Source organism: Chlamydotis macqueenii, chromosome 3, assembly GCF_036417535.1.
Source record: "Chlamydotis macqueenii isolate bChlMac1 chromosome 3, bChlMac1.mat, whole genome shotgun sequence".
NCBI lineage: Eukaryota > Metazoa > Chordata > Aves > Otidiformes > Otididae > Chlamydotis > Chlamydotis macqueenii.
In genome coordinates, this window is record NC_141558.1 from 10029638 (window position 1) to 10043032 (window position 13395).

General features: G+C 38.5%; 1 protein-coding gene across 2 annotated transcripts in view; it reads left to right on the forward strand.

Annotated features, from left to right (window-relative positions):
• Window positions 1–13395, forward strand: part of LDAH (lipid droplet associated hydrolase) — a 131838-nt gene that overhangs the window by 48874 nt on the left and 69569 nt on the right. The window lies entirely within an intron of this gene.

Sequence of the window (13395 nt, forward strand, 5' to 3'; positions counted from 1 at the left end):
ACAGTTCATCAGAGTGGAGTTTGCTTTTCTGTCATTCTGACTTCTAATGAAACTGCAGAATTGACTGTGACTGAGATTCTGCTTCTAGCTAAAGTGATATAAAACTTTAAGAAAATAACTGAAATCATTTGAGTAAAACTGAATTTATACTTCAGCAAGTTAATCTCTTTGATTGCTAGTTGTGCACCAAATAACAGATACAAATGTGGGCATGATTAGCAGATATGAGCTGTAAGTTCCTACCGTGATATGCTGTGCTGGCAGGAAAAACCTAAAATAGTAGTCTGAGCAAGACAAGGAGCAAGGTGTGCTATAATAAGAGGGTTGCGAGTTATTTAGGACAGTGATTCCCAGGCTGTGGTCTGTGGGCCACTGGTGGTTCCCAGGACACTTGCTCGTGGTCCAAGAAGAGCTGGCTGATCAGATGGAGTTGGCTCACTCACCAGTTTCCACTTGCTAAGTGGAATTAACAGTAGCTAAGAATACTTTTCCAATAACACTTTTTTTTTTTTTGCGTAAGCATTTGCTGGGGTGACCTTAAGAGATGTTGTGCCACTGTGAATGTGTGGCAATGGCGGGGAGCGGGATTGTGGTCTGCACTGCCGCAAACAGGAGAGGAGGAGATCAGGAAAGTTAGGTGTTCCAAGAACTGGGCTCCTAAAAATAGAGAATCCTTTTTAGCTAGCAGCCTTTGTCCTTGTTGTTGTGTATATCCCCAAAGGACAGGCCTTACACAAAGGCAGGGGGAGTCAGTATGCATTTGGTAATTTTAGCTAGCTTGTGACTTTCATTTGTTTTAGTTAGTATGGATGTTTTTAACGTTCCTGATGTTGGAGAATACCTACACTGCTGAATCAGGTGAATTGGAGCTACTGGCAATCTGTTCAGTCAGTACCTCAGAATTAGTGTCTGTAGTGCTTAGAAGGTCTTTGACCAACAGGTCTTTATCTGGGCTTCAGCACTGTTCAGATAGATATCAAGCAGCAGTAGCAGAAATAGGTGTCTGGCCACATTCAGGTACACAGTGGTAGCTGTGTTTAAAATACATTTACGTCTTGTGTTACACAAGGGAAAAAAGCAGAAGAAAGGCAGCTGAGCTGAACTCTCACATGCATCCTTTAAGCCTCTGTATACACACACTTAATTCACATTCTATATATTTAATTCACATTAATTTATATTTCAACAATATTTTCTGCTTCCTAAGCATATAATTTAAAATATCTAAGAGTCATTTAAAGATGTGTTATCTTTAATGTAACTTCTTTACAGATTTAGTCAGTTATGTTTAAATATTATAGACCCGGAGAACTCTGTAGTCATATTTGTGTCCCAGAATACATAGCACTGCTTAATCTTAACACGGAATTGTATGGCAAGGTGTCTCCCAGTCCAGTGGTATCCCACTGGAGATGCATTGAAAAGAACAAAGTTGTAATCATACCATCTAGGTAGAATTAAGGTAGGTTCATAACTGTTTCATAGCTATGTCATTTTTTTAATGTATAAAGAGAAGAAGCCTCCTGTTTATGAAGCTGCCTTCAGCACTGATTAATCACACTGGGCCCCTCACATGGTACTGTCAGCAGCCAGGGATCCCACTTCAGGGTGTGCACAGAGGAACTGGTTGTTTCCACAGGAGGGGCTGGGAACCATCGGCTCAGTGCAGTGCAGTCCTGCTGCTCCTCCTGGTACAGCAATTGCTGCTGCCCAGAGACGTGATTCCTTCCTTGTCTTTGGAAAAGGCAGCTTGAAGAAGGGTTGGAAGGGACCTTTAAAGGTCATCTAGTCCAACCCCCCCTGCAAGGAGCAGGGACATCTTTGCCTGGCAAGATCTGCATTTTACTGTATGGTTTTAGTGCTGGGTATCTATTTTAAGGAAACAAATGATCATTTCATGTTATGAACCCACTGGAATATTTTAAAACTAAATGTGTGAAAAGTAAGCAGCCCTAGGGATGCTGCAGTACTCCATTTACTCCTTTCCTTTGAGCCACGTTCAGTTAATTATTCATAGAAGTCCCATAATCATGCCCATAATTATGCAAATAGATCCTTTGAGTGAAATCTTGGCATTTGGCATTGACTTTATCAGTTCTGCTTAATTTTAAGCATGTGTTTAAAGATCTTGTTCCATTCAAAATCAAAACTAAAAAAAAAAAATTTTGCCATATGTGAAGTATTTCTAAGTTACTCTGTTGTTTTCTTTTCTGGCCAACCAAAACGATAACAAGTTTAACTGCTCATAGCATTATACCTTAACAGCCATGTATTTATTTGTAACGATCACTTAAACACTGCTAGCTGGTTCTGGTACCACTTAATGCGTAGTTCTGTGTTCCATTGACTTTGATGGAGTAGTGACCAATTATTGCTGGTGTTACTAAAAAGAGGACTTTGTCTTTACTTTTATTGTAGCTATGTGAAAAATAGGGTCTCTATTTTCTCTGATTCTTTCAAGGTTTTCCACTGAGTCTGTCAACATAATATCTGTAGGCAAATTGTTAAAAAATATCCATGAATAGCTTTCTAATCCACTCTAGTACTTCATTCAACTAATTCCCCTGTTAAAAGAACCAGAATTTTTCATCCATATCTTCAAATAAGCTTAATATAATTCTATTTCTAAAGATATGTTTTAAAGTAACAACTTCTGATACCTGACACAGTCTTCTGAATCCTTATCTAGAAAACAAGACTTTTAAAAAAAACTTTACATTCATCCATTGGAGAATATATGTCTTTACTGCATTCCAGGAAACTTTGGACACAGGTTTTGAGATTGTTTATGGATCATTTTGTGCCTTTCACCCCATGACATAGGTATGTTCTCCAGCTGATACCATCACTTCTAATTAGATGCAGATGGCTGTTAGTGGGGGGAAAAAAAAAGTCTTCAAGAATGTGAACCCTAGGAAAAGGTAACATTTACATCGTTTGGTGTCTTGACTTTAGAAGGCACGTCACAGTTCACTGAGATGAGCAGTGCTGTGATGTTTCAGAGTAACTCGTTTAAGTGTTTACCATACTAGTGTAAGTAAAGTGAAAAAGTTAAGTAATTTAATAAACAAAATATTGAAATTATTCGGATTATTTTCCCCAGGGAGAATACTTAGGAATCTCTTAATCCAAGTCAGTTTGAAAGATATATTTACATCGGCTAACAGAACGAAAATGGACTGTCCCCACAGCAGAGAATAATCCCTTCTGTCTCAAGGTGTAACAGCGCTGGATTTGTTTTGGTTGAGTCAAAAAGTTTATTCACTGCATAGGTTAACTGTAGGAAGAAAGCTGATCAATACTTTTTTAAATTAAATAAGTATTTCTACTTTATGATATAGACCTTTGATTTAATTTTGATACCCACAAAGCTTGCAACAAATGGTGCAGATCTTGATGGGACCATTTCAGTGTTTAATGGCAGTTTTATTTTTGATTCTCAGTGATCTTCAGTTGTAAGACTGAGGAACCATCAGCAATGCACAACGTAACCCAGATTCTAAAAATAATCAGGTTTGGAACACGGAGTCTTTCTGTTTGCTTTGGTTTTAGGAGTTTCCCTTTCTTTAGGGAGCAATGTAGGTGTTTCAGGGAAATGCAAGAAACTAAAGCAGACTGTGCAGGAAGAAGTAACTGCAAATGGCCTCATTCTTAGATAATCAGCTTCATTAATGAATTACTCTTACATCTAGAGCATCTACTTAAATTTTTCAGCAAGATCCAAGTAAGGGCGTTATGCTTTGAGAAATTATAAAGGACAAGTTGGTACAGTACTGTGGACTCAGATTGAATGAGGGGATCTCATTGCTGTTTGCTGGATAAAGGAGTTTTTCTTTTTTCCTCCATTTGATGCTGCATTGGGACTATTATTTTTCCTTAAGATAGACATATTCTTATCTTTCTAAAAGTTGAATTTTATGTTTTGTGCATTAATACATTTATTAAAATAACAGCTATGGATTTATGGGTGTGGTCAGCTGACTACTGAGTTGCCAAGTTAATCCCCGTTGGCTTAAATGTTATAGCAAATAACTAAAACTCTGGGATTGCCATTGTAGTGTCATTTTTTTTTTTTTCAGAACAAAACTGGTTTTGGGCATATTACACTGAGTCTTTTCTGACAGACTCCACTGACCTCTGTACTAGTGTTTACATTATTTGAAAGGAAGAAGTTTTATCCTGCAGTTGATCGTGAAGAGACCAATTTCAGTATTTCTCAATGCACTTCAGTATGTATTGAACTCTACATGATCATATTTGAATCTGTTTATGTGTAGAGTGCAGGTCAAATTCAGTTGCTATCTTTTTCTATAAATTATACCTTAAAGCCACAGGCAGTTTCAAAGAGTTTGTAACGAGCTATGGCTTTGATGTCTGCTAATGTAAATTAATGAGAAAATCAACCTTTGCCTGACTCTGACCCTAGCACTGCTTGTGGGTCACAGGTGAATTGATTTGCTTTCTATGTAGTGTAGTACATCTGACCAGTGTAAAAATGAATATAAAAAAAAAAATCCCTTATTTCTCTATAATGGCAGCTTTGTAGCAATGGCACTTTAGTCTCTATTTCAGCTATAATGCAAAACTCCAAGAAAAACAAAGCAAATTGCAGTATCTTTGTCATGTTGCCGTGCTTGCAATGCTGGGCAGTTCAGCTAGGCAGCTGAATGAAACCTTCAACATTTTATTCAGGAAGACTAAAAAGGAAATTGCTGTCTTGGTAATAGGTAATAAGTTTGCCAATTAATTTTTAAATATTATAGCAGAACACTGGAGAAGAAGAAGATATAAATCATAATTTGAAGTGGTCAGTTGGACAAAAATGTGTTTTGTCCCCGAAGATGTAAATTTGCACTGTGCATCGCATGCAGATGGTTATGTAAAACATCAGCAACTATAAAGAAACCTGCTGTATTTAAAGAAAGTACAAGGTGAAATTCTGTTTCCTCTTCTCAGTTTTGCTACTGATTTTAATAAATTCAGGCTTTTATATATGCTTTGTTCAGTCCTCTTTGGTTTGCTATGCAAACTAATGAAAGATGGAGTATGTAGTGCTCCTCAGTAAAAATTGTGGCCTTTTCTGATGCAGACAGAAAGCGTAACTCAACGGAGAGTGTCAGACAGAGAACTAGATTCTCCTGGCTGCTAGATTTACTCCGTGTCATGTCAGTCAGCAGCATACCGCCCCGTTGATCTGACGTGCAGTGGGGATCAATGCCGGGAGTCGCTGAGCCACAGCTGGTTCCCTTTGCTGTCAGCTTGTGCTCCTTCTGCAAAGAGGAGCCCAAACAGAGACTTACAAGGCTTTTCAAGACAGGTAGTGATTAGAAGCATTGATGGAGTGCTGTGAGGTAGCACTGCATTGCAAAATATTTTGCATACGTTTTGTGCTACAGCCTACAGCAGTGGTAGCTCAGGGTCACGTTCACTGCAGGAATAAACTGACATAGCACTCTGCAGTCAGTGGTGTGGCACTGGTTTACAGCGTTAGGGAATCTAAGATAATAATTTTGAAAACTGCTTACAATACATCAGTTTTGAAGGATACAGATAAAAGAAGGAAAAACATTATGTTTGCCTGAGTCATTTACTCCTTAAGGAGTAAATAAAAAAGGATGCTAGACAGTGTTGTTAAATAATTTGTATCTGCTTACTGCAGGTAGTTATTCTAGATATTAAATTTAACATTTCCATGTAGAAATGAAGATAGAAACCTATGCTGTTCTTTATACTTCTGTTAAAATAGTATCATCCAAGATGAATATACACAAGAGTAAAGAAAAAGGACTAAGTTATCCTGAGTGCCATACAAATGCCGTTGTAGTAGCTAGTGAAGTAGGAAATGCATTAGTGTTATTTTAGTGTTACTCTAAAGATAGGTGTTATTTTAGTATTATTCTGAAGACCTTATAGCAGTCTTCCAGTACCTAAAGGGGGCTTAGAAGAAAGACAGGGAGAAACTCTTTAGCGGGGCCTGTTGTGATAGGACAAGGGGTAATGGTTTTAAACTAGAAAGAGGTAGATTCAGACTTGATATAAAGAAGAAATTTTTGCCAGTGAGGGTGGCAAAACACTGGAACGGGTTCCACAGAGAGGTGGTGGATGCCCCATCCCTGGAAGCATTCCAGGCCAGGCTGGACAGGGCTCTGAGCAACCTGATCTGGTTGGAGATGTCTCTGCTCCTTGCAGGGGGGTTGGACTGGATGGCCTTTAAAGGTCCCTTCCAACCCAAACCATCCTATGATTCTATGACTTATTTGAGTATTTCAGTCTTCGTCTATATCACAGTTCTAAATAAAATTTTGGGATGGATTTTCAAGAGAAATCAGGACTGTCCTAACAAATCAAAAGTTTTAGCTTGGATTCAGTAGAAGCATCGAGCACTTCTGAAAATGCTGCCTGTTGGTCTGTTCAGTGCTGTGAAGTACAAATTCTGAGTTGCTATTGGTGCTACTGCATAAGTGCCCCTCCAGATATGTTCTCAGCTACTTAGTTTTTCCCTTTCTCCCTCTTAACATTGTGATGTGCTCCTTGTAATTTTCTCCTGCTTCTAAAATAATTATTTTTATTCCCTGTCCATGGAATAACATGAGTTGTCTTCCTTGGCCAACTGTCTTACATTGCTCCAAACTTTGACTCTCCCTTGTTTGCTCTCAGTCCCTCTTTCTCTATTTGTATCTGTTTAAACTTCCCAACGTTTTGAAGTGCTATTTTCAATAGGTGTGACTGTAAAACTTGCCTACTGCAGCGCAGCACCTCATTTATCATACACCGGCTGAATCAATTCCTGTGAAGTGATATGCATCCAATTCATCACAGTGAGTTTTATACTTGTTCCTGTATCAAGATATATTTTACGTAGCAGTAAACCTGAGGAACTAAGTGCTTTCCAGTTTTGTTTGTGTGGGCAAGTGAAGAAGGGAATTCACAGAGCCTTTCACTCAGCTTCTGAGTGTTCAGAAAAGAAGAAATGTAATATGAAAAACCAGCATCCCATAGGCTCAGACCTCTACTTTTGCTCCTTGGGGTCAGTTTACAATGGAAATTTAGATCTGGTGCTGTACAGTGATGGTTCTCTAACCTCTGTCCTGCCATTTAAAAAAAAAAAGAAAATTCTTACAAGTTGCACTTTCTGTAGTTATTCAACTTACTGACTGTAAAATGCAATCGTTCAAATACAGAAAAATTTTCCATCTATGTTATATAAAACACCCATATTAGATTTGCTTTATGTATGTTAAAGTGATTCTGGAGACATAGATTGGTGTCAAACCGCACAATAAAACACTGTTCAATGATGTTTGCCTTGCCAACCAACACAATTCTGTTTCAAAGTTTGTACTGTTATCTCATCATACCCTGGTAATAGTCTGTTCAGTTAGAGAGAAGCAAGACTAGGAATGCAAAATAAAAATAAGTCTCTCACAGATATCTTAGTTTAAGTTCAGTGTACTCATGTATGCTTTTAATAAAAATTTAAGTTTTAGTATTTGTCATGTTTATTAGTTCTGTCAGACTATGCTTATACTAATTTAATTATAATACAGCTTCCTTTGAAAAACAGATCAGGTGTTAAACAAGTGTCCCAGCAGTAGGTATGGAGATAGCAAAGGAAATCGGTAGTTCAATTTGTAAATTAAGGTCTTGTTATTTTTCTAATAAAGAAAATAATACATCTGACCACTTCAGTATCTTGAGCAAATGGTAATTTATTTGTGGAGGATACCTTTACGAAAAGTAATTGCTCCAATAACCACTAATGAGTGGTGTGTTTATCTTAAAAGTTGCATGAACAGTTCCTGAGGGTAGTAGGGCCAGATTAGGGTCTAAGGGTTAATCTAAAACACAGTGCTGTAAGACCTGGTTCCTGGTGTCAGCAGGAGTTCTTCAGTATTTATTGAACATTCTTTCACAGTTTCCATTCCATTTCTTTGGCATTTTGTCACTTGCTGATAGAAATTATCCAGGGTTCAATAATCAAATGAAAGATTGGGTGAAGCATTCAGGATTTCAGCAATATATCTTCCGGGGATGTGTCTTCTAACACGTTTTCCCATACTAAACCCACAAACCTGAAATCTCAGGTTTTAAGCTTACAGTTGTATTTAAACATTTTCAGATGACATTATTCAACTGTAAGGAATTACTGTGTTTTGCTATAAGAACACAAACAATCAAATGATTTATTTAATTTCCAGAATTAGACTTTTGACTATGCACGCCGGTGATGCTTCTGAGTAATTTTGTTGTGGGGTTGCTTTCTTCCTGTCACTACATGAAAGCAAAGATAAAACTTTTAACGGGTTGCTCCATCTAAACAGTAGTTGCTCCATCACAACCACTGCTCCTCCCACCAGTGTCTGTATCTATTTGTAGTGGACAAAGGTGGTGCGGCATAAAGTCTAAACCACTTGGTCCTATATGTTGGTTGCAGAGACGGTATTTGATGGAGATGCAGTGGACTTAACGTGACCTTCATCTAGCTCTCCTGAGGTATTTGGTTGGCCGTACTTGATGCTTTGTGCCTTTGCTCTTCATAAGCTTTGATATCATCACTGACCTTTCAGTATCTTCTCCCTCTTTGCTTTTCTTCCTCTTGGTACTTTCTCGTGATGTTACTGCATTTTCATGTGTTTAAACTTGTTATTTCTCCTCACTGTTAACATTAAGCAGTATGGTAATGTATCATGCAGCAGAAATGAGTAGCATCTTCACAGGAAGAGGTGAATCTTTTTACAGTCCCCTGGTTCAGTCTCCAGATACTTACTTGTCCATATCCTGTGAAAGGTCCAGTTCTGAAAATTCTTGACCACAAGAGTTTATACGGGTGGTTAATTAGAGTTTATCATTAGATATCCACTACCTACTAGAGTGAACGACCCAGGAAAGAAAAAGATAAAGCCCAGGTAGGGCAGTTGTTTTTACCTCCCTTTCCTTCATGGCATATAATTGCAAGTCACCTTTCCGCACAGTTCCTTACTTGTTCATGAGTAATTTGGAGGCCTCGTGTATGAAAGAATCCTGGGACAGACTTTGAAGTCACTCCATGACAAGTGGACAAGTGTCCGTATGTACTTGAGTTCAGATATTCAGTCATGTATTGTGACCAGGGTAGTGGGGAGTTTGGACACATAAGTATTCCCTTGTGAAATTAGGGAAATACAAAGGCATGTAGAAATCACATGCACAAGTTTGAAGGTAATGTTGGAAAATTTAGCCTCCAGTATCTTTTTGAATCATCCGGTAAAAAGGAGTCTATGATTTTTGGAGACTTTTTAATTAAAGGCTACATTTTATGAATCTCCAGTCTAAAGTCTGCTCGTATAACTGATATGCTTTTTTTTTCTGCCTAAGAATTTCCCTTGCATACACAGCATAAAAACAAACAAACACTATTCTCTGTTATTTCCCTGAAAACCAAAGTCCTCTTTCCTAGCAAGATTAACTTGTCGACTAATCTTAGAGCAAACACTTTATTTTAATCTGTCATTGTTTTCTGACTATAAGTTTAGTAGAGGTCAGAAAAAGAGATTCATTGAAGTGATGGTGCATTTGTTTTTCCAAAAACACATCAGAAGATTAATGCTCTGCCAAAGAAAATAGAGAAATACAGTATTTCTTTTAATACACTTCAGCTAAATAAAGTCTTAAAATCACATGTCTTGGTCCAGATGGAGCGTTTGCAGCATAAGGTACAAGTCATATAATTTCTACTATCTGAAAACTGCTTAAACGAGCTCTCCTTCAGCCACACCATTTATTCCACACCTGAGGTGAAGTAACGCTGGTCCCTTCTCTGATGTAGAGCCATCGGTGAACTTACTGCCAGTGTGTTTGTGCAAGTCTGTTTGCTTATATAAAGAACACATTTAAGTTTCTCCACCCAAGAAATTCATGTTGATTTTGGATAATCCCTGGGCGATTTTATTCTTTAAAATAAATAAATAAATCTTCCAAACCTGTGACGCAGCCTAGCTCTCACGTATTTTGGACTCTTACAAGTGTAGCACTTGTCCTGGGGAAACATGAACTGACACGAGGCATGGGCAATTTTATATTTGTCCAGAAGTAAAGCAGGATGTGTATTTCAGTATAGGGTTATGTGACATTGGAGTTTCACCTGTCAGGAGTGCAGGGTCAGTCAGTGAAGGGGAGAGTTTTGTGTGTGGATCGTCAGACCCCACCCTGCACGCTCATCCTCCAGCGTGGCTTCTTTAGGAGCAGTGCCAATGAGATTTGGTTTGGCAACAAACCAGTCTTTCAGAAGAAAAGAAAAAGTTCTGTTAAACAGCTGAAACAATTCTCTGGGGTCAGCATTGGCTGTCAGGACTCACTAAGAAGGACTGAATGTGTATGTAATGTAGGCCAGTAGACTTGGTAGTCTGAGCGTCCTTGCTCTGGGTGGTGCTGAGCAGGGCTGTGCTGAGGATGCCTTGGCCCAGTGCAGTAGAACGGGTCTCTGTGATCATCAATCATGACTAACCCATCCAATTAAAAATCACTTCTGCAAGCTCTGCTCTCCCTGGCTTCCTTAGGGAAACACTAGTGCACAGGCTTGAGGTGAGCGTGCTCAAGTCCTAAACTCAAGTCTGGGCAAATGCGAGGAGAAAAAAGCCCTTATTTTCATTCTTAATCCTCACCCTTTATCCTTCCTTGGGGTTGTGGCTTTGGCAACAAAACTGGTTCTGAGTAGGCACATCTCTGCTGAAATCAGTAATAGCTGTGAGTATGTTGCCCTGAATCCATACACTGCTATTTGTTAGGTAACTAAATGCTAAATTAGATGTCTAATGTCTTAATTAACTGCATTTGTCTAACATAGTTATCTGCCTTAACTTGGAAAATGTTGAGACTGGGCTAGACAGTCTTTGCTGTATTGGTTTTTAGTTGCATTGCAGCAGTGTTCAGCATCTCTTGTAGCAGATAATGAATTCATGTACTGAAAAGCAGCCATTCACCTCATGAGATCAAACAATGCAAATTAAAAATTGGGTTTTTTCCTCTTGTTTTCTGGGGTCTTGTGATCCATGAGAAATTCTCTAGAAGATTTATACAGCTACTTTACCTAATTTTCCCTTGCTCTAACGTGGAAATAAACTGGAATTCTTGTAAAATCACTTATTTTCAAGAATGAAAGCTATGAATGGAATGTCAGACATTAGAAGACGTGCTGATAAATCACTGGAGATGGCAGTGCCTGAATAAAACTGGAAATTATAGCAAATGTTTGCAAGGGAAAATTCACCGATTCAACCCAACACAAAGTGGGATATACATAAGGTACTCTTTCACTTGGTGCCGTATCCAGTGGGCCATCGTATTTCTAGTATTCTGGGTTTTATGTGTGTTATGTGTATCCTAAATTAGACGTGCCATGCAGACAGCCCACTCCTGCATGAGGTTAAGCTGCTGTGTAAATAAATAAAAAGTAGGAAAGACAACTTTTGCTAAAAAAAGAAACTAAGTTTAAAAACAATGTTTTGGCCTTAGGCTTTTATTTAGGGTTTTGGAAAACAGAACAAGCTCTTTGTTTTCCATTACTTGTAGAAAGCCTTATAAGCAGAATATTACTTCTCATCTAATTTTGCATTCCTTGAGTGTGTTTTAATAAACCTCTTTTTCAGGTAGAGTAAATGACTATAAATTATGCCGGGATATGATCATTAGTAGTTTTTGTAGAAATATTACTTTAACTGAAGAAGTTCTTTGTTGTGACCTCTGTGGTAATAGTCTAAGCTCAGGAAAATGCCATCAGAATGCATTCTTGAGCGATTATTTTGCTTTGAAAGGTCATGTTTTATACAGATGCTCAAAAAGGCAATATAGTGCCAACCCACTTAGGGTAACAATTAATGCCATCACTGCCAACCTCCCGATAATTTCGCTACAGTAGCATTAGTAATTGTTGCCATTTGAGGTGACTGACCAATTGCCGTCACATTTGCTGCATGCAGATTAAAAGACCAATTTGCCTTCATCATTTGGTAACCTGTGTTCAGTCAGAGGCAGTTAACTCCGTTATTAGCACGTTCTCCCAACGATTTCTGAAGTGGATCTATGGTGCTATCTAACTTTCTCTTCCAGTAGGTTTTCAATGCATTTCCATCTTTTTAATGTATGTGTCTTTGCAGTATCTCTGCCTGATAGATATTTTCTTCCATATGTATTTTTCACATAGGGACCTACGGCAGAGGACATCAAAAGAAACCAAGTGGGAAGTTAAACACCTAATGCTTGGTGGGCAGGTTAGGGCTGTGTGTGCACTACTTCTGTTAGCTGCTCCTGAGTTGTTAGAGGTGGGTGGCTTTTGCCAGGAACCTGTATGCTGTCTGTGGGACCATGGCTCAGTAATGAGCCAGTCCCCATCATGTATCTGAACCTTGCTGCCAGGAGATTTAGCTTATTTCAGACTAAAACTGCATTGCAAGTCAACATGCAAGGAGTGTAAGACATCAGAAATTTAAACTGGAGTTTGAAATTGAACCCTGAGATAATAGCATGGATTTAAGAGATTAAGTGATATGGTTTTAGTAGGCATGGTGGTGTTAGGTTGACGGTTAGACTTGGTGATCTTGGAGATCTCTTCAAAACTTAAGATTCTATGATTCTGTATTAGTACCAGTACATCTTTTCAGATAAGCTATAGGCATACATTCCCTTTGTGCTTTCTACTTCTTTTCTTTCATTATTTTTTTTCAATGTTTCTTCTTACAGTCTTTTCTGTAGAGTAGTCCAGCTTTAACTGGAGTGCTGTATCCTTAACATAGCTTTGAGTTTAGTGAGTAGACCACTTTTCTAACAGATAAAAGAGCTGTAACCCCCTTAGACTGGGGAAGTTGAGAGCCATGTCACCCACCTCATGAGCAAGAGTTAAAGATGCTCAAGTTGCTGTAAAAGCTTACAGGCACTAGATCATCCTTGTCTTGTTGACTGGCCAGGAAGCGAGTGACGAAGTCCCCATTGCAAGTGACTGTCCAAGCTCCTTTAGGAGGTCCCTGGCAAAGCAGGAATGAAATTGCACAATAACCTAGAACCATGAAGCTCTAACTTCTTTGTGACTGGATTGACAATGATAAGAACCTGCATAAATAAGGGTAGTCTATGTAAGTGCTGATGCTCCATGTTGACACATATGCTTTTCATGTTTTTCCTCATTCCATGAGACATTTTGTGTATCTTCATTGTAAGACAGGACATTTTTAATATCTGAAGGTTCAGATGGGTGCATGGTAATATATGTGATAGTTTGTCTTAAGTGAGGAGAATCTTGTTCTTGGGCAGCATTACTATTATAGGTCCTGATCTCTCAATGTAAAGTTGGATTGATTCAAGCTGATCCAATGCCTCGAGTTCAGTCTTGTTCTGAATGAAGGGGGTCACAATATTAGATGATGT